Below are 25,253 nucleotides of genomic sequence, written 5' to 3' on the forward strand. Positions count from 1 at the left end.
TTATCCATGCTGGGAGAGACTTGATCTTTGTTTACAGGCTGAGGGTACTGGCACCAGCGTAGAAGGAGAGGTGGGAGATACAGAGGGAGGGTGTGGAGAGGTTAAGTGCTGGAGGAGAAGGGCCACTTAGTTCAGCATCCCTCATTTTCTCTGTTGGAACAACCCTAACGCCCTAACCTCGCTTCTCAACTACTAGACTCTCTGCACACACACATCACTCTTGCTAACCAGGGAGCGAATCCAGCGCGTGGATAAAGCACCCTGGGATCCGTCGCAGATGCATCCGGGTTGGTGGCTCCTTTTCTGTTGCAGATCACAATTTTGGGGTCTCCTCTGTTTATACAGAGCCTGGCCCATTCTGGTTTGGTTTTCTCCCATAGATGTGTCCACGGCTGAATAAGGACAATCCACCATGTAGTCTGAGTCTGATTCCTGGTTCCTCCGGCCATAGAGGGCTCCCAGCCATCACGGATTAGGAAGGACGCGCGGTACGCACCGCCGGAGACCTAGAACGGCAGCGCTCAGACTTGGTGCGTTGCCGGTCGCCCCCACCGCGCATGCGCCGCTCCCTGCCAAGGAGGAGGCGGGGAGTGGGCGGGGCGGGCATCTCTCAGGCCAATCGGAAGCGAGCGCCCCCGCCCTCCCCGGTGGTGGACCGAGCTTGACCCCGGCGGTGGGCGGAGGAGGCGGGGCCAGCCGCGCGGCCGCGGAGGGGGCGGGGCCCGGGGCCTGGAGGCGGGGCCTGGGGCTGTCAGTCCCGCGGCCGCCGCCGCCGCCGCAGCCGCCGCCGCGGTTCCTTACATGCCGTGGCCGGGTGGCTGCCAGCGCTGCCGCTCGCCTCCCGCCGTCCCGGCATCCCGAGCCGCCTCCCGCCGTGCCGGCCCGGTGCGCAGGTAAGGCCTGCCGCGTTGCCGAGCTCTCGCGCCCCCTCCTCGGCTTCGGTCCGCCGCGCGGGCGCCCCCTCCGGGCTGTGTCAGCGCCGCGGCTCCCCTGGCCGCCCGGGGGCGGTCCCGGGGGGCGGGACGACAGTCCTCCCCAACCCCCCACAGCCCCGGGCGCCGCGCCTGCAGCGGGGTCCCCGGGCCGCGCCTCCGCGGCCGGGCGTGGGGCGGGAGCCGAGCACCCCCTCCCGGGCCGATTACACAATCGCAGGGGCTGGGGGGCGGGGGTCCCCTCCCGAGGCCCGGCTCCACACCTGTGCCCGCGACGTGCTCCCGGGCGGAGGGCAGAGACCCAGCGCGACACTGGGGGCCCGGAAAGTTTCACTTTGTGGTCGGCGTTTGTTGACATCCCGGAGATGCGGGGAGATGGAGGCTGAGCCGCGAGGATGCGCCTGGCGCGCAGCGTTCCCTTTGCCCCGGGGTGGCTCCAGTCCAGGTTTCCCTTCCAGAAGTCCTGCCGAGAGCCCTGCCCCGGGGCCAGAGGCTGCTGCAGGGCACACGGGTCGGTCCGCCTTGCGTTAGCGAGCCCTGGCCCCAGGATTGCAGCAACTGGGGACAGCTCAGCCCCCCGCTCAGCTCTTCTCCCTTTCCTAATTTAGTATTGACATTTTAGACCAGGTAAGCGAATTTACGTAGCGTTTCCCTGACAGTTTATATTTGTGAGGTGCTTTGCCATCCTTGATTAGTTAATTAAACAAGGTGGGAAAGCAAAATAAATCCTGAAACTGCATGGCTAATGTCTTTAGTCTAGCAACTCTTTAAGAGCCACTGAGAGCTTTAGGCTGTTTTTGCGGTGAGATGCTTTGGGCCAAGGTGCTGCCCGGAGAGCTAGCTAGCTTGTGTCTACTGGTTGCCTGGGAAGGTTTTGGTAAGAATGGCAAGGCTTTCTCTGCCTCTCTTTGCTTATGCTGTTTATTAAGGGTCGCCACCTGTGGTGAGTTTTTTGATCTTCTCAAGCAAAGGAGGTTTTGGTATTGCTGAGGAGGTAGCTAAGGAAAACCAACCAACCAACCTGAGATCCAGATTAAGTTTGGGTACTTGCCTGTTATACCAGGTTACCCGCCTGGTGCAGAAAACCTTGGCTCTTCCTGTGCTTTCCCCATCTTCCCAGTAGGACTGTATGCAGCTGGGTTGGTAATACAGCTCCTCCTTTAGTACGCAGACCTCTTGCTACCTGTGGTTTGCAGCCCTGCCTAGGGACATCCTTTACCAGTGGGCTTAATTAGCACTTTTATCTGCCCATTAAGCAATACAGCCTGAGATCTCTTGTAATCAGGCACTGTTGTAGTGTTGAATCTTTAATAATATCTAATTCATGTTAATAGTGTTCCTATAATAATCTTTCTATTAGTATGCCAGTTCTGTAACACCAGTACATTTAGTATAGACACAGCAATTTACTAGAAATATTATCATGGCAAAAACAATTCTCCAACAGATTTGCAGCCCACTTTACTTAGGTAATGACTGCCAGAGGCTGTTAAGGTTTTTTAGTCTTGGATGCAGTAGGTGTTACTGATCTATGAGGTCATTCCTCCCCGGAATAATAGTTTCAGTCACTGGGTCACTTAGCTATTTTTTCTGGTTATATCCTCTGAGTTTCACCCCCACGCTGATTTCTTTTGGGACAAGGTGTGGAGCTAACAAGATGCGGTTGTGATTTGCCAGCCTCCTTTTTTTTTTTTTTTAAGATTTTATTTATTTATTTGACAGACAGAGATCACAAGTAGGCAGAAAGGCAGGCAGAGAGAGAGAGAGGAAGAGAAGCAGGCTTCCCGCTGAGCAGGGAGCCCGATGTGGGGCTCGATCCCAGGACCCTGGGATCATGACCTGAGCTGAAGGCAGAGGCTTTAACCCACTGAACCACCCAGGCACCCCACCAGCCTCCATTTGAAGAAGAATTTAAGAAAATCTATTGTGTTCGGGGACTTCTATTAGAGTTGCAGTGGTGATTTTATTAACACATGTACTGGATACTGGTTTGGATGCTTTATAGATACTAAGTTATCTCATTCTCACGATGACCTTGTAAGGGAGGTACTGTCATCATCCCGTTTCAGACAAGGAAATCAAGGCCCAGGTGATTGACTCAGTTTGCACGGTTAGGTTAGCCAGCTTCTAACCCAGGGAACCAGAGTTCAGAGTTCAAGTACTTAACCAGCTACTGTGCTGTCCTGCTTCCACAGGTTATTCTTTCAACAGGTAATTATTTCTACCTTCTGTCTGTACATCATTGCATTCTGTAGTGTGGGTGAAGAGTATAGTGAAATGACAAACACTGGGGTTGGGGCTCTTGTGGTCTTCACTCTGCCGCCTGCTAACCTGTGATGTTTGGGCAAGACAGGCCCTCTCCCTGCCTTGCATTCCCTCCTTGGGGGAACAGCAGCAGCTGAAGCAGTTGAACTAACTCCACTTCACCTGGTGGGGTGCTGGAGAAATGGTAGGTTGAGAGGCTGCCTCTTAAATACCTCGATATTATTTTATGCTGTTGTCACCAGCGTCGTCCCTTTTGTAATTAAAAAAATGAAAGAGGACCAGGAGAGAAGTCATCCCGTAGCACATGTGAGGGACATTGGTGGGAGGACAGTTTGGCGTGACTCTGCAGGAGGCTTGGGGTCGGATGATGGCAGGCTCAGAGTGCAGACCTAGGAGTTCTCAGAATCACAAGAAGTCAGGGTTGATAGGAAGCTCTGTCATGGAGTTTAACCCCCTCCTGCCCTTTCTCCCTCCATCTCTCCAGGGGATAAGCCTTCACGTGTGTGCCCCTTTCTACTCACCGCTTGTCCTGCTCCTCGTGGGATGCCTCTTGGGTCAAACGTTGGGTGAGCTTCACTGGTGCACCAAAGAAGCTGGGGCGGTGTCCAGTGATAGGGAGTAGGAAACCACAGAAGGATTCTGGGCCCTTCTGGCTTGTGCTCTTGAAAGACCATCATTGACATAAAACCTGGATTAGAGGGGGAATATGAAACCAGGAGGACAGTTAGGAGGCCTTGGCCAGAATCTAAGATTGGGGTGATCCAGACTGAGACAGGCGGTGGCATGGGGTAACAGAGGGAGGAATGGACCCCAAAAGACACTCCACACTCCCCTATATTTGCCTGTCCAAAAACATCAGAGGGAAGAACAAGTTAGTTTCTCCCTGGGGTGAGGGTGGCATTGGAGAACCCCTGCATGGAGCTGGGGAGTCTGATGGGGTGGGGATGAGAGACAGCTGTGTATGTCTGTTCCCTAAAGCTTGATAATAGACTGTGGCCAATGCAAGTCCCCTGCAGACTGAGAACACATTTTCTTTCTTCTCAAGAAGGGAGTGTCCCATTTAAATACAGCGGGAAACTCCCTGTGCTTACTGAACACTTGTAATGCTATTTATTTCCCTGTGGGGGTTGCAAGGTCTCACTCGGGGTCCTTTAGCTCCTTGCGGTGCTTCCTGGTCACGTCGGGAATCTGGTGTTGTCTGAGGTTGTATCAGACATGTTGGCCATGCTTTTCTGTGCTTTCGTCAGGAAGCCTTCTTTGGGGGATGCTGTTTTCCAGGGACACCTGTTAGATAAGTGCTGGAAAGCCAGCACACCTTGGGGAGTGCTCAGAATCATTACGAGTTTTTCCTTCAGTGAATCTTGGAACACTGCATCAAAAACTAATGATGTATTTCACAGTGATTAACATAACACAATAAAAAAATAAATAAAATTTTTAAAAAAAGAGCTTTTCCTTCTAATGCAGATTATGGGGCACTTCAAAGAAGGCGGGGGTGAGACGATTGCCACATTGACTGGCAAACAAGATCATCTGGAAGAACCAAGTAAGATTTACACAGGAAACCACAAAGACAGGAAAAATAGTTGGGAGTATTATAAGTTTATTTTTCTCTTGTTAATTTATGTGTTTCTGGCTGCGGATGCAGCATGTCTTGAATATTCATACTCACAAATTTATATGCTGAAATATGTCGTTTAATAGTGGATGTGGAAATAAGCTGTATAATCTTAATAATTTTTTTTTTTTGGCCAGGAGAATATTGGTCTAGGTTTTTCAATATCTTTTAGACCAACGATTCTTAAGTTTTGCCCCCTAGCGAGTGTGTGGCAACATCTGGGACATTTGGGGTTGTCACTAATGGGGTGTGTTCCCCTGTCATTTAGTGGGTGGAGACTAGGGAGGCTGCTGGACATCCTACAATCCACAGAACAGTCCCCACAACCAGGAATTGTTCAGCCCCAAATGTCAACAGTGTTGAGATTGACGAAATCCACTTTAGATTAAAAACAAAACAAAAAACCAAAGAATTTTTTTTTTCTTATGAGGACCAAGTTGAAGCTAAGGGGAAGAGGAGGAAGAAGGTCATATACGGGGTTCCTTGACTCCCTGAAAGTGACCATCGTCTCCTCGCTTTGGACCCCCAGGAGGGAGAACCAGCTGCACAGGCTGCTGGAGTACGGGCATCCGTCTGCCACCCAGGAGCTATTTCAATAGCCGGATTGCTCAACACGCTCATTTGGAACAGAAGTAGAGGCCCTGGTAGTGGGATGAGGCTGGAGGGGTGATTTCTGGAGGCAGAAGCTTTGCAGGCCAAGAAGGGAAGCTGGGTCATGCCAGAATAATTTTGAAAAGTTCTAGGGAGTTTTTCAAAGGTGATTTTGTTGAGGACAGCGAGTGTGGGGCTGTAGAAGATGCTGTCTCTTCCCTAGGAGTGCATGACCCCTCTGGGTTATGGATCTGAGAATCTGAGGACTTCCCGGATGTTGCTGGGTTCAAACACACGGCGGAGAGGGAAGGACCCTTGGTTTTGTGTTCAGGTTGGATCTGTGTCCTCTCCCCACACCACACCACTTTAAAAGCTTTTTTTTTTTTTTTTTTTTAATGATACATTTTAAGTAGACGCAAATGGAGAAAAGTGTATGACAGACCCCTGTTCACTGGATGCCAAGCTTTAAGGATTGTCAGCTCCTGGCCAATCTTGAATTTTATTCCACCCCTTGTAGACTCCCTCCCCCCTCTTTTTTCTTTCTTTTTCTTTTTTTTTAATCTAGAAAACTGCTTACATAATTCCTGATCACCTGCCTCCTAGGAGAGGCTTGGGAGGGAAGGAGGGAAGTGATATTTCGGTGCTTGGGTCTCCCCAGAGGAAAGCTGGTAATGGACATGGATGATTCGGAGAGCCCCGAGAGCCCGGGAGATAGGACTAGGTCCCAGGCACATCTGGGCTGGGGGCACTGGGCTCTTCTTGCAGGGAGGGGAAAGTGCAGCCGATGGGACAAGTTTCATTCTTTTGAAGCCTCCTGGTGGACAAGCACACCTCGAGTCTCTGCTGGTAGAAATGTGTTCCTGGGTTTTGCGGTTGAGGGTCCTCTTGGTTCCTGGAGGGCACATCATCTGCCTGTTTCCTTGTAGGAAGACCTCCTTCCTGGTTGCATGACTCCTGAGATGTACGCTGTATGGTATGAAGCCAAGCGTTCTGTGTGGTCCTCTGGCTCTGGCTTGAGGGGTCTTCATTGCCTGACGCCTCCCTGGAGAGCACAGGGCAGGCTAGGGGTGGGCAAGGGAGGCATTATTTCCAGGGGTTTTATTTTTTATTTTATTTTAATTAATTAGTTAATTTTTAAAGATTTTATTTATTTGACAGAGATCACAAGTAGACAGAGAGGCAGGCGGGGGTTGGGGGGTCAGGAAGCAGGTTCCCTGCTGAGCAGAAAGTTTGATGCAGGACTGGGTCCCAGGACCCCGAGATCATGACCTGAGCTGAGGGAAGAGTCTCAACCCACTGAGCCATCCAGGCGCCCCTCTAGGGGTTTTATTTATTTACTTATTTTTCCTCAAGGGGTTTTAGATCCTTGTTTGCAGCTGTGGCTCCCCTGTATTTGTTGGTGGATGTAGGGCTGTCCTGTTGTTGCCACTGGCAGTCCACGCCAGATGGGAACGCCATCAAGGTTTGCACTTGGCAAATAGAGCTTTCTTTTTAAAGTCGTGTCTCCGGGAGCTACAAGATTAATTTTTTTTTTCTTTTGTAGGCCATTGGAGAATTAGCATGCATTGACTTGACTTCGGTGTTATGTTGAAATATGCAGACAAAAAATGACTTTAGAAGTTGAGAGAGTTCTTGAATAATCAGATAATTGATGTCTGCGAATTTTAATTAGTGCTGGTTTCTATACACGAACGTTCTGGACTCAGTTCACAAGCAGCTCCTTTAGTGTGCAGTTCTGGAGCCCTGAAGGGCTGGATTTCCCATCCTTATTTTACTTACAAAATACGTATTTTAGCCTTTCTTTATTCCGCATCGAGGCTCAGGTGGCATCAGCCGATTCTGAACATCCTGTATCTGCCATCGTGGGTTTTCAGGTGTCACACCTTCCTACGGGGACAGCAGCTCCCAATCGGTGAACCGTAGTTGTTTACTCACGGCCTTTACTGGGGGCCAGCACTTTGCTCACATTTCCTCTATTCCGAAGACCCTTCTAGGTAGGACTTAGTATTCCCATTTTGCAGATAAAGAAACTGAGGCTTAGAGAGGTTAAGGAATGCTAGGAGGTAACCGCGGGTTTTAACCCAGGTTTGTTTGATTCTAAAGCCTGAATGCTTTCCACCTTGTCTCTTGGTGAAAACTCAGCAGGAGTTTGTAGGAGGGTTGGTAGAGAGGATGGGGCAGGTGCTGTGAACGGGGCTGGGAGGCCTGGTTACTCCAGCTAATGAAATCCTCACCCGGAACCCCTGGGACACATTGCTTTTGAGCGTGATAAATTACTTGTGTCCTATTTTTGAGCTGACTGTGTAAAACAGAACCACGCCCTGGTAGCCCTGAGCCAAATTTGGTCACCAGATGTGTTTTATTTGGTCTGCATGGTGTTTTATTTTTTAAAAATTGGATTAGTTGTCAGCATTTAAACAGTGGGAGATTTCACCCTGAAATTTCTAATTTCTTGGCTTCTCTTGAGCCCTCAGAAGATCTGGCAACACCAGGCCCACGTTCCTCCTTGGCAGTAGTTAGTAAGAGCGGCTGCTTCTTGTTTGCCGTCTTGCCACGCTGCCCTCTTCACTCATTTGTATTACTCGCCAGGACTCGGATGGTGCTTGAGTTAGAGGCACCCTTATGGGAGTTAGGCACATTCTCTCTGCTAGACACAAGCTCTGTCCCTTGCTAGTGTCAGGGATGCATTACGGGAGGCTTGTTCTGTATTTAAATGAACAGTCCCCAGCAGTTTTCCTCACTGCAGAGCATGTAGAGAGGGTGACTCTACTGGGCATATGAACAGATACAGCCACACCCTCCTTCTGTGCCCCCCAGCAATGGCTAATTAGACTCTGGATGGGTTCTTGGATGAAGGTGGACCAGTTAGATATTTGGGATTCGGACACTGAAATAGTTGAACTGGGGAGCCTCAGGCAGGAAGGACTTCTGGATTCAGGCTGACATTAGAAAGGTAGATGAGTGAGCAAAAAATCTGGATGGTAGGGAGAAGACAGGGAGGTGAGAGGGTGCTCAGTGGTGGAGAGGGTGGAGCTGTCTGGTCTCTGCTTTCACTGGACTTCCTGCAGTGGGGTTGCTCTGTAGCCATTGCCTTCACTCTGTGGTATTTATTGCAGTGTTCCAGATTCTTGTGATAGATCAGGGAATAAAAACAGACAAAGGTTTTATTCTCGTAGAGCTTATATTTGGGTTGGTGGGGGGCGAACAAACAACTCTGAACAAAAAAGCAAATAAACATAAAATATGTAAGGTGGTGATAAGGGCAAAGAAGAAATAGAAACTGAGTAAGGAAACAGGATGCCGGGGGTTATGCTATTATTTTAGAGAGGTGGTTCAAGGAAGGCCTCTTGATTTAGTGCTATTTGAGCAGAGATGTGAGTGAAGTGAGGAGTGAGCCATGAGGAGACCTAGGGGTGCTGCATTCCCTGCAGAGGGTTCAGCAAGTGCAAAGGCCCTGAGGTAGGAGTACACTTGACTTGTTTGAAGAATAGCTAGGAGGGTATTGTGACTGGAATGCAATGAATAAGGGGAGAGGGGAAGTTGGAGGGAACGTAGGGTGTCATATCTATATTAAAGACTGATTTTATTCTACTGAGATAGTGAGCCATTGGAAGATTTTGAGGACGGGTTGCACAATCTGGCTTCTGTTTTAAAAAATGTAAATGCTGTATGGAGAATAGACAGTAATGCAGCTAAGGTGAATCCAGGACAAGTAATTAGGAGGCACTGTGATAGTCCAGATAAAATACAATGGTGGCTTAGATTAGGGTGGAGGCAGAGGTAGTGAGAAGTAGACAAGTTCTGAATATATTTTGAAGGTTCTGAATATATTTTGAAGGACTTGAGGATGTATTTGGTATTAGATGTGAAAGAAAGAGGAATCAAGACAATTCCAACCTTTGAATAAAAACATTGCTGTTTGTTGGCATTTTCCCTTCTTTCCCTGAAAAACATTCAAAAGCAACAAGGGAGGTGAAAAAATAATGAAAACCTTGCAAACTTCTATTTTTTCATAAAATTAGGAGAGAAATGTAATCCATAAGCTTCAAAATGTGTGTGAAGAGGGAGTCCTGAATAGATGAGATCAGGTGGAAGGCTTGTGGGAGGAAATGAAGAGAAGCAGCATGGAAATTGTAAGAGAGCCCAGGAACTACAGATCTTAGAAAGTTCTAGAAAATCATGCTCTTTGAGGTAAAAAGTGCAACCCGGTGTAAAAAAGCTCTGTCCCTTGCTTGTAGTAAGTGTTATAGGAACTGGGCATGCAGCTCCTGGATGTAGGTAGTTGGCTCAAAAAAGCAAAAGAAGTGGGGTTACCTGAAAAACCACACTGGCAAGCTGCCATGTTTATGGGAGGTGTTCTGTCTCTGTGGGAGCAGGGAGGAAGGGCCTTTGGATTGCAAAAGAATAGCTCATCTGAAAGAGTATGGTGGCTGTCCTCCCCTCTCCTGGCCAGAGGAACCTCATGCAAATACTGTAACTGCCAAGGAAAACTAATTCATCCAATGGCAATGAAGAAGGAAATGGTAGCCTTCTGTTTCTGATAATGGTAAGCAACGTTATGTGGACCAAGGTTTCTACTGAAAAATATTAAGAAGTTTAGTATATTTTTTAACTTAAAAAATTAAATTTCCTTAAAAGCACTAAAGAACTGAGAAGAGAGACAAGGGCACTTGAAGGTGGAAAACTAAGGTCTAGTGGGAACCTAGAGGGAAGGTCGATCGTTGGAAGGGTTAAGTTGCTTCTGCCCTGAGAACATTTGTTGATTCTAGTAAAACAGGGCTTTGGTTTTGGCAGCCTTGCAGGACAAGGAGGTTAGAAGTCAAAGTCTGTAGCTTGCCCAAGGTAGAGAGTCTCTTAGGGGCCATTTCCACATAAAGCTGGAACTACTCAGGGTAAAGGTGAACCAGAAGTAAAACTGTCTCTCCGTCCCCCACTACAGACAGCAGAGAAGGTTGCCCAGGTACTGAGAGGAGCAAGATGAAAAGGAAAACATAGGTTGTAATCACTGGCCAGCCTTTTCATAGATTTTGAGGATTGTCTTATATCACCTTGATTTTATAGAACTGCCGCCATGAATTTGGTTTGACTATAAGCTTCTTATGGTCACGAGTGCTGTCCCCTTCCTTTTTGTGGGACCCCAGCCTTGTCCTTATTACATGAAACCAGCAACGAAGCCACCATGTTGGAAAGCATAGGAGAGAAACTGCATCCAAGTGACGTTGTTAGACAGGCGGGATATTCACCACTCTACTAATGAGGACGGCAGTTGACATGGTTAGAGCCATACCTGGTTTTTCTCTCATTGCTTGAGCTTATTTGAGTTGGACTGTTTGTTATTTGGAGTTGAAGGAATCAAGACTGACGCAAGAATCGACAGAAAGATCAGGAAAGAAGAGAATTGAATTCAGAAACACACATGTATGGGAATTTCACCTGACTGGATTGGATACTCCTCAGTCATCTTTGCTATGGATTCTCTCTTCCCAGTTTTTAAGTTGGAGATGGAAGGGCTCAGGTCTTGGACCTCTTCTCCATTCCTAGATGATTTTTTCCTGTTTGATGGTATTAAATATCTATTTATACATGACTCCTAAGTTTATATCTCCAGTTCTCATCATTCTTCTGACCCATATATTCATTTGCTCACTTTGATTCTATGCTGTAGGATCTAATAAGATCTGAAACTTAACATGTCTTATCCCAAACTTATGATTTTCAACTTCCCTACTCTAAACCTGCTCCTTTCCCTTTATTCTCAGGCTCATAAAAGGGTACTACCATCTATCTAGTTGTTTAGACCAAAATCCGAGAAATTATCCTTGAGTCTTCTCTTTCTAATAACTCCCACATTTAGGTTAACAAGTTGTTGACTTTAGGTCAACAAGTCCTGTTGACTCTGCCTTCAAAACATACACTATATCTGAGCACTTACCCTGGCCTCTACTGTTCCTACCATCATCCAAGCCATAACCATCCTTTGTTTGGATTATTGCAATAGCCTCCCCTAGTCTATTCTATACACATAGTTAGAGGAGTCCCCACTCTTTTTTTTTTTTTTTTTTTGAGAGGGAGAGGGGGAAGATGGGCAGAGGGAGGGGGAGAAAGAGAATCTTAAGCAGGCTCCACGCCCAGCACCAGAACCCGATGTGGGGCTCCATCTCACAACTCTGAGATCATGACCTGAGCTGAAATTAAGAGTTGAGCCCTTAATCAGCTATGCCACCCAGGCTCCCCTAGAGGATCTTTTAAAACATAAATAATATCATGTTACTTGCATGCTCCAAACAAGTGTTTTTCCATTTACAATATCCCCAATCATTGCCACACTCCATAGGACTGTGTACAATCTGGCCCCCACTAGGTTTCTAAATTTATCTTCTGTTTCTTTCTCTCTTACTTACTATGCTACAGTTACACGGGCCTCTTTGCTCTTTCTAGACTGTCCCAAGTACTATTACTACCTCAGGGCCTTTGCAGTTCTTCTTTCTGATCTTGTTATGGCTTATTCTGTCACATCATTCCAGTCTATGGTCAGATATAGCCTCTTCAAAGTGGTGATCTCTGATTCTTGCAGGTAAAATAGCCCTTGCCTTCCCCCTCTTCACACCCTTACCCTGCTGTATTCCTCAGAATACTTGTCACAATTTCGTTTATTGTCTGTATTCTTCATTAAGTTTAAGCTTTGAAAAGAGGAATGTTGCCTTATTTAATGCTTATTCATAGCACTGGAATGATGTCTGGGTCATGGTTTGAGCCAACACATATTTTTGAATGGCTTATTAAATGAAATTAGAATGATAGAGATAGCATATCACAGTTTCTAAGAGACATATTATTTAACAAGTGGTTCTGAGAAAGTGGTCAGGCATTTAAGTATAAAACAAATTGCTATTATTATTTTTTTTAAGTAGGCTCTATGCCCAACATGGGGTTGGAACTCACGACCTCAAGATTGAAAGTGGCATGCTCTACCAACTGAGCCAGGCAGATACCCCTAAAATAGATTATTAATAAGCGGGTGTTATGAACAATTTTATGTCAACACATTTGACAATTTGGACAAAATAAACAAATTTCTTTAAAGCCTGACATATCAAAACTAACACAAGAAGAAATAAAAAATCTGAATGGATTAAAGAATTAAAAAATTGAATTCATTATTAAAGACCTTCCTACCAAACAGATAAACAAACAAACAAAGAGGCTCTGTTGGCCCATATAGTCTTTCTGATAAAGTCTTCCCAATGTTTAAAATGAAGTAATAAAATCAATCTTACACATTTTCTCAGAGAACAGAAAAAGATGTAACATGTTCTCGCTTATTCTTAAGAAAAACCTTTATACCAAAACCTAATGAGGACATCATAAGAAAAGAAAATTAAAGACTGAGCCCCTCTCATGGACATTGATACAAAATCCTAATCAAAATATAGTCAAAGTGAATTCAATAATGTATAAAAAGGTTAATAATCTTTTTATACTGTAACCAATGGAACAGGTTTCAGGAATTCACAGGTAGCTTAACATTTGAAAATAAGTCAAAGTGATCCCCCAAAATAACAGAATAAAGAGAAAATATATACAATCATTTCAATAGATGTGGGAAAAGATTTGATAAAATTCAACATCGATTCATCATAAAAAAGAGTAAGTCTTAGCAAAAGAAATTCCTTAATATGATAGTAAGTACCTACAAATAAAGCGAACATCATACTTGATAGTGGAGTTGAAAGCTTTCTCTCTGGCATGGCTGCTCTCACAGCTTCTATTTAATATTGCATTAGAACTTCTAGCCATTGCAGCAAGGGCAGAGAAAGTAATAAAACTGTCACTATTAGGAGGCAAAATGGTTGTGTATTCAGAAAATCCAAAAGAATCTTTAGATAAGCTCTTGGAATTAATAGGAAAATTTAGCAGGCTGTTGGATACAAGGTAAATATATAAAAATCAATGGTACTTCTGTATACTAGTAACAAAGAATAGAAAATGAAATCTAAAAAGTGATAGCATTTGCAATAGCCTCAAAAACACTAAATTCGGGCGCCTGGGTGGCTCAGTGGGTTAAGCCGCTGCCTTCGGCTCAGGTCATGATCTCAGGGTCCTGGGATCGAGTCCCACATCGGGCTCTCTGCTCAGCGGGGAGCCTGCTTCCCTCTCTCTCTCTCTGCCTGCCTCTCCGTCTACCTGTGATCTCTCTCTGTCAAATAAATAAATAAAATCTTTAAAAAAAAACACTAAATTTATTGGAATAAATATAATAGAGATGTATAAGAGCTCTACACTGAAAACAAGAATATGTATTGAGAGAAATTAAAAAAGACTTTAGTAGATGGAGAGATATACTATGTTCATAGACTGGATGACTCAATGTTGTAAGGATGTTAATTCTCCCAAATTTATCTGTAAATTATGCAAACTATTCAGAATTTCAACAGGTTTTTAAAATAGACATTAACTGACTATGAAATTGATATGGAAAGGAAAAGGGCCCAAATTAGCTTAGACAATTGTGAAGAATAAGAACAAAGCTGAGAGAACTTCCACTACATATAGCCTTATTATAAAGCTATAGTAATTGAGCTTGTGGTATTTGTGCCAGAATATACAAGGGGCCCAATGGAACAATTTTATTAGGAAATTTAGGAAGAGACTGTTATAAGTTCACCTGATTTACAGCAAAGGTGACTCTGAAATGTAGAAGAGAAAGGATGTCTTTTCAATAAACAGTGCTGGTTCAATTTAATATCCATGTAGAAAAAATGAATCTTGACCTCTTCCTCAAATCATTTCACAAAAATTAACTCCAGCTGCATTGTAGATCTTTGAGAGCTAAGGCAATAGAGGTGTTAGGAGGAAAGATAAGAGAATGTCTGTGTAATCCTGGGATAGCAAACATCTCTTAAAGAAGACACAAAAGCACTAACTATAGAGAAAAATATTGATAAAGTAGATTAAATTGAAATCAAGAACTTCAGATCATCGAAAGACACCATAAAGGCCAAGCTAGGGGCACCTGCGTGGCTCAGTGGGTTAAGTCTCTGCCTTGGGCTCAGGTCCTGATCTCAGGGTCCTGGGATGGAGCCCCACATCGGGCTCTCTGCTCAGCGGGAACCCTGCTTCCCCCCCCCTCTCTGCCTGCCTCTCTGTTTACTTGTGATCTCTCTCTCTGTCAAATCAATAAAATCTTAAAAAACAAAAGTCAAACCATAGAGTAGAAAATATTGTAAAGAACTAAAAACCAGTAAGAGAAAGGCAAGTAGACCAGTAGGAAAATAGATAAAAAAAGGACAAAAACAAAAGTAAATAGTACGCACAGAGGATGTTCGAATGGTCAATAAGTATATTAAAAAGTCCTCAACTTCATTTGTTCTCAGGGAAATGCAAATTAAAGCTACAGTTAGTGTCTCTATATATTCACTAGAATGGACAAAATTAAAAAGTCAGATAATAGCAGGTGTTGGCAAGGATATGAACAATTGGATTCTTCTATATTATTGGTGGGAGTATACAACTACATTGGAAAACTGAGTCTATTAAAGCTGAACTCACTTACTCCATACTCCAAATTCCACACCTAGGTAGATACCCAGCAGATGTGTATGTATGGTAATAAACAGTTACGTGAGAATGTTCATGGGACTCATATTATTAGGAGCCTCAAACCAGAAGTCACCCAAATGTCCAACAGCTGTAGAATGGATAAATAAATCATAGTATATTCATACAATGGACTGTACACAGGAATAAGAGTAAGTAATCTATAACTAACATACAGAGACGTGGGTGAGTTTCTCAAGCATGTTGCAGGGAGAAAGAAGCCAGATACCGAAACAGGCAGAACTAATCTCTGGTGATGTAAATCAGGAGAGTGGTTGCCTAGGAGAGGTAACCACTGGAAGGGGAAGTTAAAGGGGCTCGCTCCTTGGGTGTGGGTCGTGTCTGTTTTCTGCACCAGATGTTATGACTCGTGTGGCAAATGGGGGTGTGGCACATGGGGTGCATGAAATGTACTTTGTGAAAATTCATTAACTTGTGCACTTACGCTTTGTGTACCTCTCTGTACGTAACTAATTCTTCATTAAATTTTTTATTTTAAAAAAACCTGGATCTTCACTTTGGTTCTCAAGCCAAAGTAAGCTACAGCTAGATTCAATATTTAAATATAAGATGAAAATTCCACAATTAAATATGGGTCCACATTTTGAAAATCTTGGTACCATAAATTGCACTGCATAAAATTAAAAATTTCTTTCAAAAAGCACAATTAAAATTGTAATTAAATATAAGGTAAATGTCAAGCTAAGGAAAATATTTGTAAAATAGTCATAATATAGTATGTGTTGCCAGTCATGTCATCAAATATTAAAAGATCGATAATACCAGGTGTTGCTAAGGTTTTTCAGAAGAGTACTGTCATATCCTGTTGTTGGAACTATTTCTATAGCGTTTGTATTTTTTGGTGTGTGTGTGTGTGTGTGTGTGTGTGTGTGTGCATGTGTGTGTGTGTTTTGTATTTTTTGTATTGTATTTTTTATTTTTATTCTAATTTTTTATTTTTTTAAAAGATTTTATTTACTTGAGAGAGTGAGAATGAGAGAGAGCATGAAGGGGGAAAGGGAGAGGGAGAAGCGGCTGCCTGTCCCAGTGTGGGACTCGATCCCAGGACCCTGAAGTCATGTCCTGAGCTGAAGGCAGACACTTAACTGACTGAGCCACCCAGGAGCCCCTTTACAGCATTTTTAGAGGTGTTTGGCAACATGCTTTAAAATTGAAAATGTGCACCCTGTTTGACCTAACAATCAATTTCCAGGAATTTTATCTCAGAAAATATTTGTGTAAGTGTGTGAAATTATATACATATCAGGATCAAATATTCAATACAGTATTTTTTGATTATACTTAAAATTGGAAATATTTTAAGTGTCTATTAATATAGCACTGGGTGAATAAGGTAAACTTTGTATAATAAAATAGACTATGTCTGGTAGAAAGAATGATATTGTTCTGTAGCAACTGAAAAAATCAGATGGCCAGGAGAGACTGATGGCTGATGGAAAGATTAAGTTCATGAACATTCATTATCTCATTTAAAGAAATATGTGTTTTATTGGAAAATACTGGGAAAATATATACCAAGCTATTATCCATGGAGATTATGAGAAATATCTCTTCATAAGTTGTCTGAATTTTTTTTTACAATAATGAACATATTACTTTTGTAGGTAGAAAAGCAGTGACAAAAGTTACAAAAAAGCATAATGAAGTTTCTTACAGAGAATGAACCCACATAAGTAAAAATATTCATGAGACATGTATTGAGATTGGTAGAAAGTAGACCAAAGTGTCAACCCTGACTATCTTTTGGGGGTAGGATTACTGATGATTTTCATTTTTCTATTTCTTTGCATTTTCCAAATTTCCTACAAGTTTGTGTTGCTTTACCAGTTGAAAGATAGTAATCAGGATGATTAAGTTCTATCTGTATTTTACCAGCTTCATGACAAGGATGGAACTCCTAACAAAGGCATTCTTTCTCCATCCTTCTTGCCTGTCTATCTACCTTTATCTGCTGCTTCTGTTCCACGGGGCATCCTACCTTCCATTCTTCTACAGAACACAGATACGTTCTTCTTGGAAAGAATTCAAATGATGTACAGCATACGGGGAAAAATGTGGAAGTCCCCTTCCCAGTTTCACGGCTCTCCCATGATTCTTTTCTGTACATTTGCTCATGTATGTACATCCAGCGATGCAGTCTTTTTTAAAACATTAAATGGGATACTTGCCCTCTACTTCTTAATCACATGCTGCTCAGGAACGTGGACTTTCATGTTGTTTCACCCCGATGTGACTTGCCAAAAGCCCCTTTGCCCTTTCCTCCCATCCCTGTGTAACCAGCAATTACAGCATGCAATTATTTGATGTTTTTGCTAAGGACTTTGGAAGGGGGAAGCTCAAAAGGGACAAGGCATGACAGGGAGGCAGACACTGCCATAGCCATGCAGGCAGCCGAAGGACACGGGGGCAGTGTGGTCACACACCAGTTGTCGTTACTCACTGAGGTTTCTGTCCCTGTGGTTCCTTGTACTTACAGCACATCCTCCTGCCTGGGCAGCTAGGACATTCCACATTCATTGCCCCGGGGTGGGGTGTGTGTGTGGGGGGGCAAGTGATAGAGCAGAATCCAGAAATCAGTGCTTGACTTTTGATTTTCCAAAGCCTGGTCCTCATGGGAGGACCAAAGGACTTAGCGCATAGACAGTAGATTTAGAAGGGTGCCTGATGGACAAGAGAAGGCTTTTCTAGCACTGCTCATCCTCCTCCCACCCATTCCTACTGTGGTCATGGTGCCCTTGAGGGGGAGGGGAAGTTAGAGGGGAAGGAGGAGAGGCCCATGTGTATGCCCTCAGGAGACTGGCTGCCTGTCTAGACTGATTCCTGAAGGGCGCTGACTACATGAGCCCCCCACAAGTCTGCAGCTCCAGGTGTGGGAGGAAGCCTGTGCTCCTGTGTTTAGTAAAGCCCAGGACAGTGGTGTGATTCTGATTCCCAATGCCTGGAGTGTCCAAGCAGCAGAGGTGGCTTCTTGTCCTCTAGAGGCAGAGAATTCCTGGCCAAGCATTCCCCAGAGACCTTGCACAGAAAGGGCAGGGGAAGTGCTTTGGAGAGGGGCAGAGGGGCTCAGAGGTTGGCTTAGAGAAGTCTGAGGAGGTCTGTGCTTGGGAGGTCTCTGTGGGACTCTGACCAGAGATCCAAGGCTGAAGGGGAGAGAGGAGGTGTGGGCAGAGGCTGGGGGATAGGGTCATCTCAGAGGACCAGGGGACCCTTTGCCTCTGGCACCGTGGCTCTCCCTGAGTAAGGCCCAGGAACTTAGAGGTAACTCCGTGGAGGTGAGGCTGGAGGAGAGACTTTGAATTTTGTGCAATTACCAGATGGAGGACTTAAATATAAATTAGATGATTAGAGAATAGTAAAGTTGCATTCCTTGCACACCTGAGTTTGAAAACTGAGAATTGTGTCTATTATAATAGGAAGAGAAGAGCTTCGCTTTGATTTCTTTGCCTGATTGTGGTGCCCTTGGGCTTTGGTGTGACTGGCCAGGAGCCCAGGGATTTCCTGAAGAATGATCTGTAGGAGCTGTCTCACTTTCTCCCCTGCTTGGTTGCTCATGGGGGGTGGGGTGGGCCTTTGGAGAGCAACGAAAGTCTGGCAGCCCCAGGTGTGGGAGTCCCTGCACCTGTATGGGAGCAGAGTGGGGAAGGAGGAAACCCGCAGAGTGGGACCTTTGGGGACGAGCCTATCCAGGTACCCAGCCCATAACATACTCAGAGTTGATACCGAACAATCCAAGAGATATAACTGAAAACCAACAAGGAAATGTGGGTTTTTTTTTTTTTCTTCCTAAAGTAATCTCTGCGCCCAACATGGGGCTCGAACGCATAACTTGGAGATCAAGAGCTATGTGCTCTACTGACTCAGCTAGCCAGGCATCTCCAGGATTTGTTTTTCAGCTCATTAAATTTGGGAGAAGATGCTTTTCACTGACTTGCATTAATTCAAGGGTTGGTTAAGTGATTTTCAGGCCTATGTTTATCTGTGGTTCATAGAATTTAGAGTTAATTCTGGAAACCACCTGGCAACTTGAGCTTCATGGGTGCCCAGAAACTTCACTTCTGTGGACATCACAACACAACACAATGGGCTAACGGCCATGAGAGGACAGAGTGGCGGCACTGAGCTATTTGAGAGGAAGTTTCTTTGGAGCAGCGCTAGGGACTCTAGGAAGCTGGGGATGTAGGTCCTTTTGGTGGCCCGGGTTTATCTGTGCTCTGCTGTCTCCCCATTATTTCAGACTCTGCTGATCTTTGCACAAACCCTGTTGCAGTCCTCTCCTCTGACCCCTTTGTCTTCCACCTTCCTGCTGGTGCTTTGCATCCTCTGCTCACCTCTTCGCTATTGGTTTTTCTTCTTCTCCCCAAACTGGCCCCACTTGCCCCTGGCCTCTTTCTTTCCTTGTGATGGGTGCATCGTTGCTTGCTTACAGCTCCATTGTTCACTCTGTGGCAGGCCTTTTTCTTTTCACCTCGTGGACTCTCCACCAGCTGGAAAGGAACATGTATCTGCTCTTCAGGAAATGCTGTCCTTTGGGTGGAAAAGGACTGGTTTCCTGGCAGTGCCAGAGTGAAGATCCTTCTCTGCTGGAAACAGACAAAACCCCTTTATCTGGGGAACTTCCTGTTTCCTCCAGTGAAAGCCGTGCTTCTCAAACATGGGGCGTCACGCCAGGGGCGCATGAAATCATAGGATAAACTGGGCACGTCTTCCTGGATGTTACTTGGAACTTTGGGGGAAAATCATTTTGAATTTTTCTTCCTCATTAAAACGACTGCCACATGGTGGAAGAATAAAATTCACATGGCATTTAAAGATTAAACAGGAGATATAAAAATTTCATGCTTCCAGTAAGCTGCTTTGGGTTATGTCTTCAGAATTCCTGGGGTGTCTTTCTACTGCCGTGCTGTCAGGAACTACTTCAGGGGAGAATTTTGAGAAGCACATAAAGCATTCTGTGGCAGAGGCAGTCGCTACAGGGTTGACCCAGTGAATTCAGCACCGTGGGCTGATTTAATGAAGTTGGAAAAAAAACTTTGAAATGTTCATAGAGATTTCTTTCCTCTCCATCCCTTAAAGTTACCCAACACCCCTACTTGCTCTGTTATTAATTCATTGCCTAGGGAGCAGTTGGATTGTTACAGCAGAAAAATAAAGATAATGAAACAGGTTTTCTATCGATATTTTATATTCTACCAAGATTATGTAGATATAATATATATATTGAGATTATATACATATAATCGAAAGTCTTAGTGTTCCTAGCAGAGATCACCAAGCCTTTTGATTTGTGAGAGTTGGATAATGAACATCAAAAGTGAATTTCTTTGAAGGAATCAAGGTGTCTGCATTGAAGTGTGTTTCCCACACACACACAATTTATATGTTGAAACTCCCATACTTTATATGTTGAAACATTAACTCCCAGTACCGGAGAATGTGACCTCATTTGGAGATAGGGAGTTACAGAGGTAACTGACTTAAAATGAGATCTTTAGGAAGGGCTCCAGTCCAGCATGACTGGTGTCCTTACAAAAGAGAAGAGGGCGCCTGGGTGGCTCAGTGGATTAAGCCACTGCCTTCGGCTCAGGTCATGATCTCAGGGTCCTGAGATTGAGTCCCGCATCAGGCTCTCTGCTCAGCGGGGAGCCTGCTTCCCTCTCTCTCTCTCTCTGCCTGCCTCTCTGCCTACTTGTGATGTCTCTCTGTCAAATAAATAAATAAAATCTTTAAAAACAAAACAAAACAAAAAAAACAGAAGAGGAGAAGAAATCTGGACACAGAGATATGCATAAAGGGAAGATTGTGTGAAGATGCATAGGGAGAAGATGGTCATCTATAAACCAAGGAGAGAGGCCTGGAACAGACCCTTGGAAGCCCTTGGAAGGAACTAATATTTTGTCAATACTTTGATCTTGAACTTCGGCCTCTGGAACTATAGACTGTAAATTTCTGTTTTTGTTTTTGTTTTAAGCTCTGCAGTTTATGGCAGTCCTAGCAAACTAATACACAAGGGATAAGGTTATGCCATAATTGATCGTAAATATCATGTTTCTTTAAATCTAAGATGTTATGAGTTGTAAGATACACCCCAATTTAAGAGATGTCTATGTGTAAAGAAATGTACATCTTAGAATCAATAAATATGGCAGTGTAGACAAGGAACAAAAGTACCTTGTTCTATAAACTAATTACACGTGGCCCAAAATAGGATGGGGAAGAGCCAGAGGAGATGTGCTACAGCTTATATTGCCATGGGTTCATGGAAAGAGATCCAGTGTCCTATCTTTATGTGATGGGCTGATTCCTGAAGGGGAGAGGGAGGTGAATCCAAGAGAAGGGACACCATTACCTCACTGTCATTCCTGTTGTTTCCCAGGATGAAGCCTTGTAGAGAAGTTCTTTGTGTCAGCATGGTACTATACCAACAAAAGTGCAGAAGGGCAGGGTGACATGTCTAAGATTGAGATTAGAGAGTAGCACAGAATAGTGTCTAAAACTCCTGGTCTTTAAGATAGTTTTCAAGTAGCAAAGAGAAAAGTGGGGGAAGACATTGAGAGTGAGTGAGCCAGTGAACCCAAAGGAGCGTGTGGTTGAGATTAAAAGCACCCAATGACATTTCTAGATTTGATGCTTAAAGGTCAACTTGAGAACCAAGGACATCAGTGAAAGATTTTGTGGGGTTGGAGACCAATGACTAAAGACTGGGTGGGAGGAAGGCAGTGCAATAGAAGCCAGGATAGGCATCAGGTGCCCAAATTCCTGAGCCATGTTTGATAGAATCTTGGCAAGAAGGATGATAGTGGTGTGATATTTTCAATTCACCAAGTTTTAGCTTGAAATGATTGCTGTTGCCCAGAAGTGACTGGGTTTACCTGGGAATAACCCAGATTGAATTTCTGACTTCGGAGGGAATGGGGAGTCAGGACAGAAATTAATTATGGTTAAAATTTGACAAAATATATTTGACTTTATATACTTGTTTAGATTTAATTTTTTAAAAACTTGGTACACCAATCTTTACTTCTAAGCCATTGTCCACTACCCTCCCCCTAGATTATATGGATTTCAGTTGAAATGAATGAAGAACATTCAATTGTTTGTCTTATCCATTTCCCTTTAGTTTCCTAACCGGCTTGGGTTACAGACCACTTGAGCATGTGATGAAAGCTATGACTGTTTCTGTAGAAATATGCATGGGTATGCACATACATATTGAATTTGGCATGCAATTTTAGGGAATTCCCAGACACTCCAAAACCCCTCACATTGTTAAAAAAAAAAAAAAAGGGAAATAAACCACTGATTTGTGTTAATAGAAATGTATTAGGAATCCTCATTCAAGATAACAGACTTGGGTAAATTCATTTGCCTCCCCTGCCTTCCTAGAAACTATGAAACGACAGTTAAATATGTAGAAAGAAATGAATCCATGACAGCTCTGAAAACAGGAAGGAGTGTTATGGGTAGATAAGAAATTTCACCAAGTTTCTGGAAGATGGGAATTAGATGAGCTTGCATTTTATTATTTCTAAGGTTGAACATATAACAGGAAACCATGGCCTAGAACTTAAATAGGGGGAAACATAAGGGGGAGACTTTCTTCAGAGAGGCTCTAAGCTTGCGATTGGTACATATAGAAGGTCAAAGTGAACTCTGAGGTAGCAAGATGTCCTCAGAACATTTTGGCTTAAGTAACTCCTTCCTTTCTTAGATGTGTATAGAGTGGTTTGAATTCTAAGAATTGTTTTTATGAACTTCTGAAAGGTTTGCTAAAGGAAAGCTCAAGGTATGAGGTTGGAGTAAGGGAGCAAGGCAGAATAATATTTGAAGCAGACTTGGGGGGTAAAATGGAAATCCTGGGGGTTGAGCCAGAGGGTAAAAAGGAAAGCCATCTCAGCTAGGAGGAAAATCATTTTTTTAAAAAGATTTTATTTATTTATTTGACAGAGAGAGATATCACAAGTAGACAGAGAGGCAGGCATAGAAAGAGAGAGAGAGGGAAGCAGGCTCCCTGCTGAGCAGAAAGCCTGATGCGGAACTCGATCCCAGGACCCTGAGATCATGACCGGGGCCGAAGGCAGCGGCTTAACCCACTGAGCCACCCAGGCACCCAGGAAAATATTTTTAAGTGCTCACTTTTGCTTGACAGTGGTGAAAGTTCCAAATCCACCTGCCTGTTCCCCACCAGGTAATTCAAAGAGAAGGATCTCTCCACACAAAAGCTATAGCCTGCATTCATATTCAGAGCAAACAGACCTTCATAAACACAAGGGAAACTTGCAATGAATCCTATCTATAAAGTCCTTCACCAATAAATATAAATGGTCCACTAAGGACAACCTGAATTCTGAGGGAAATCAATACCATAAAAAACAAAAAGACCAAGGTGAACAAGCAAGAAGTTACCTGAGAGGTTATGGAAATAGTAGAAGGAATTCAAAGACATTTACACATACAAAATAATGACACATTGCTATGAAAGAGATGTAATTAGAAGAAAATAATTTTCAGAAATTAAAAATATGATGGTTGACATTTAAAAATGTAGTAAAATATCTGAAGATCAGAGAGTACACTGATAAATTACGAATGAGTAAATGGGAAGATGGGTGAAAAAAAATTTTCTGGACCTAGTACAAAAAGATAGTAAGTATATAAGATAAGAGATATGTAAAAAGACAATAAATATGATTTGAGAAGGTCCAATATCTGTATAATAGATATAAAGGAAATCATCAAAGAAATAGTAGAATAAACTTTCTTTGAGCTAAAGAATCACATTCTTGGATTAAAAGGAGCCCACCGAGTGCTAAGCGGAATAAATGAGAAAAGACCCAAAGTAAGACACACTCTGATGGAATTTCAATACTCTGAAAATGAAGACAAATGCTATGAAGCCCCTCAGCAAGAGGAAAAATCAGATTACCCACAAGACATTGGGGCATAGATTCACATATCACTTCAGTAGTCAACATTAGATGCTAGTAGACAATGGAATAATGCTTTCAATTTTCGAAAGGAAAGTAAACTAAGAATTCTACACCCTGCTGTATTAATTAGGGTGCTTTTGACTATAAGGAACAGATTATGTGAATCAGAGGTAGGACATCAGAAAGCCTGGTAAATCCATCAGCTTAATAATGATAAGTGACAAAAGCTTTCCTGATTCTTCTGCCATTCTGCTGTCATCCTCAACTTTTTGGGTTTGTTCTCAGGCTGGTTCTTCTCTAGTGGCAAGATGTCCCCAGTAGTTCCAGGTACCACACCCAGAAACCACAGTCTCCAGAAGAAGACAAGAATCTCTCTTATTCAGATGCTCTGATGTGCTTTTCTTCATGTTTTGCTCACTAAAATTTGATCACGTGCTTATTCCTCAGCCAGTCATTGGAAAGATAATAGGATAACCGTATTGACCTGCACAGGTCAGGAATTAGCCTGTGTGGACTCATGAAGAGGAGAGTACCTGTACCAAAGCAGATCCTGTAATGAGAAGCACAAAGGTGGGACCAGACAAACGTTGTGACACATAGTAGTGTCTGCTGTACCAGCTACATGAATAATTAAACATGGATAATTAAATATGGGAGTAAAAGAAACATTTTCAGACATGTAGGGACTCAGGAAATTTGCTTTCCACTTAGCCTTTCCAAAAGAGAACAATCCCTGGAGTGTATTTTCTAGCCAAACAGTAAATGATCAAGAAATGATGACAATATTAAACCCCAGAAAACATGGTAATAACTCAGTAGGGCAACAAGAATAAATCCCGGTATAACAACTGGAAGCAGATCTAGAAAGCAACTGGTAACTGGTAATGATTGAAGTCAAGAATGTCTTCAAGAGGAAAGTGGATTCCATTGCATACACTGTGTAGTTAAGAACTTCTAAGGGCTCATGCTGATGTGTGGTTTTCCCTTTCTTCTTAGAAACTTTGGGCTGCAATGGAGGCTGGAATGGAAAAAATACTTTTCTGCTTTGCATTTTCTACACTTCTGTGCTACCTTTTTTTAGGTGCATGTATTATTTTTACAATAAAAGTTTTAGTACAGTATGGATATTGGTATACCATGGAATAGACTACTTTCCAGTAGGCATCAGCAGTAGAAAAGCTGAGAACCCTGAAATGTCTTGAAGTGCTGTGTTGTGTCCGGTAAGCAATGCCCACTGGCTGCTGCATCACCCCTTGCTCTCCTGGCACCTCCTGGACCTCTGCTGTTAGAGGGCGCATCTTG

General features: G+C 43.7%; 1 protein-coding gene across 1 annotated transcript in view; it reads left to right on the forward strand.

Annotated features, from left to right (window-relative positions):
- The first annotated feature begins 734 nt into the window (after positions 1–734).
- The window catches only part of HIVEP3 (HIVEP zinc finger 3), a 454,163-nt gene continuing 429,644 nt past the window's right edge, over positions 735–25,253 (forward strand). Inside the window, exon 1 of the mRNA XM_032361509.1 lies at positions 735–893. The gene's annotated coding sequence lies outside the window, so the exon portion shown is untranslated. The remainder of the gene's footprint in view (positions 894–25,253) is intronic.

Source organism: Mustela erminea, chromosome 10 (genome assembly GCF_009829155.1).
Source record: "Mustela erminea isolate mMusErm1 chromosome 10, mMusErm1.Pri, whole genome shotgun sequence".
NCBI lineage: Eukaryota > Metazoa > Chordata > Mammalia > Carnivora > Mustelidae > Mustela > Mustela erminea.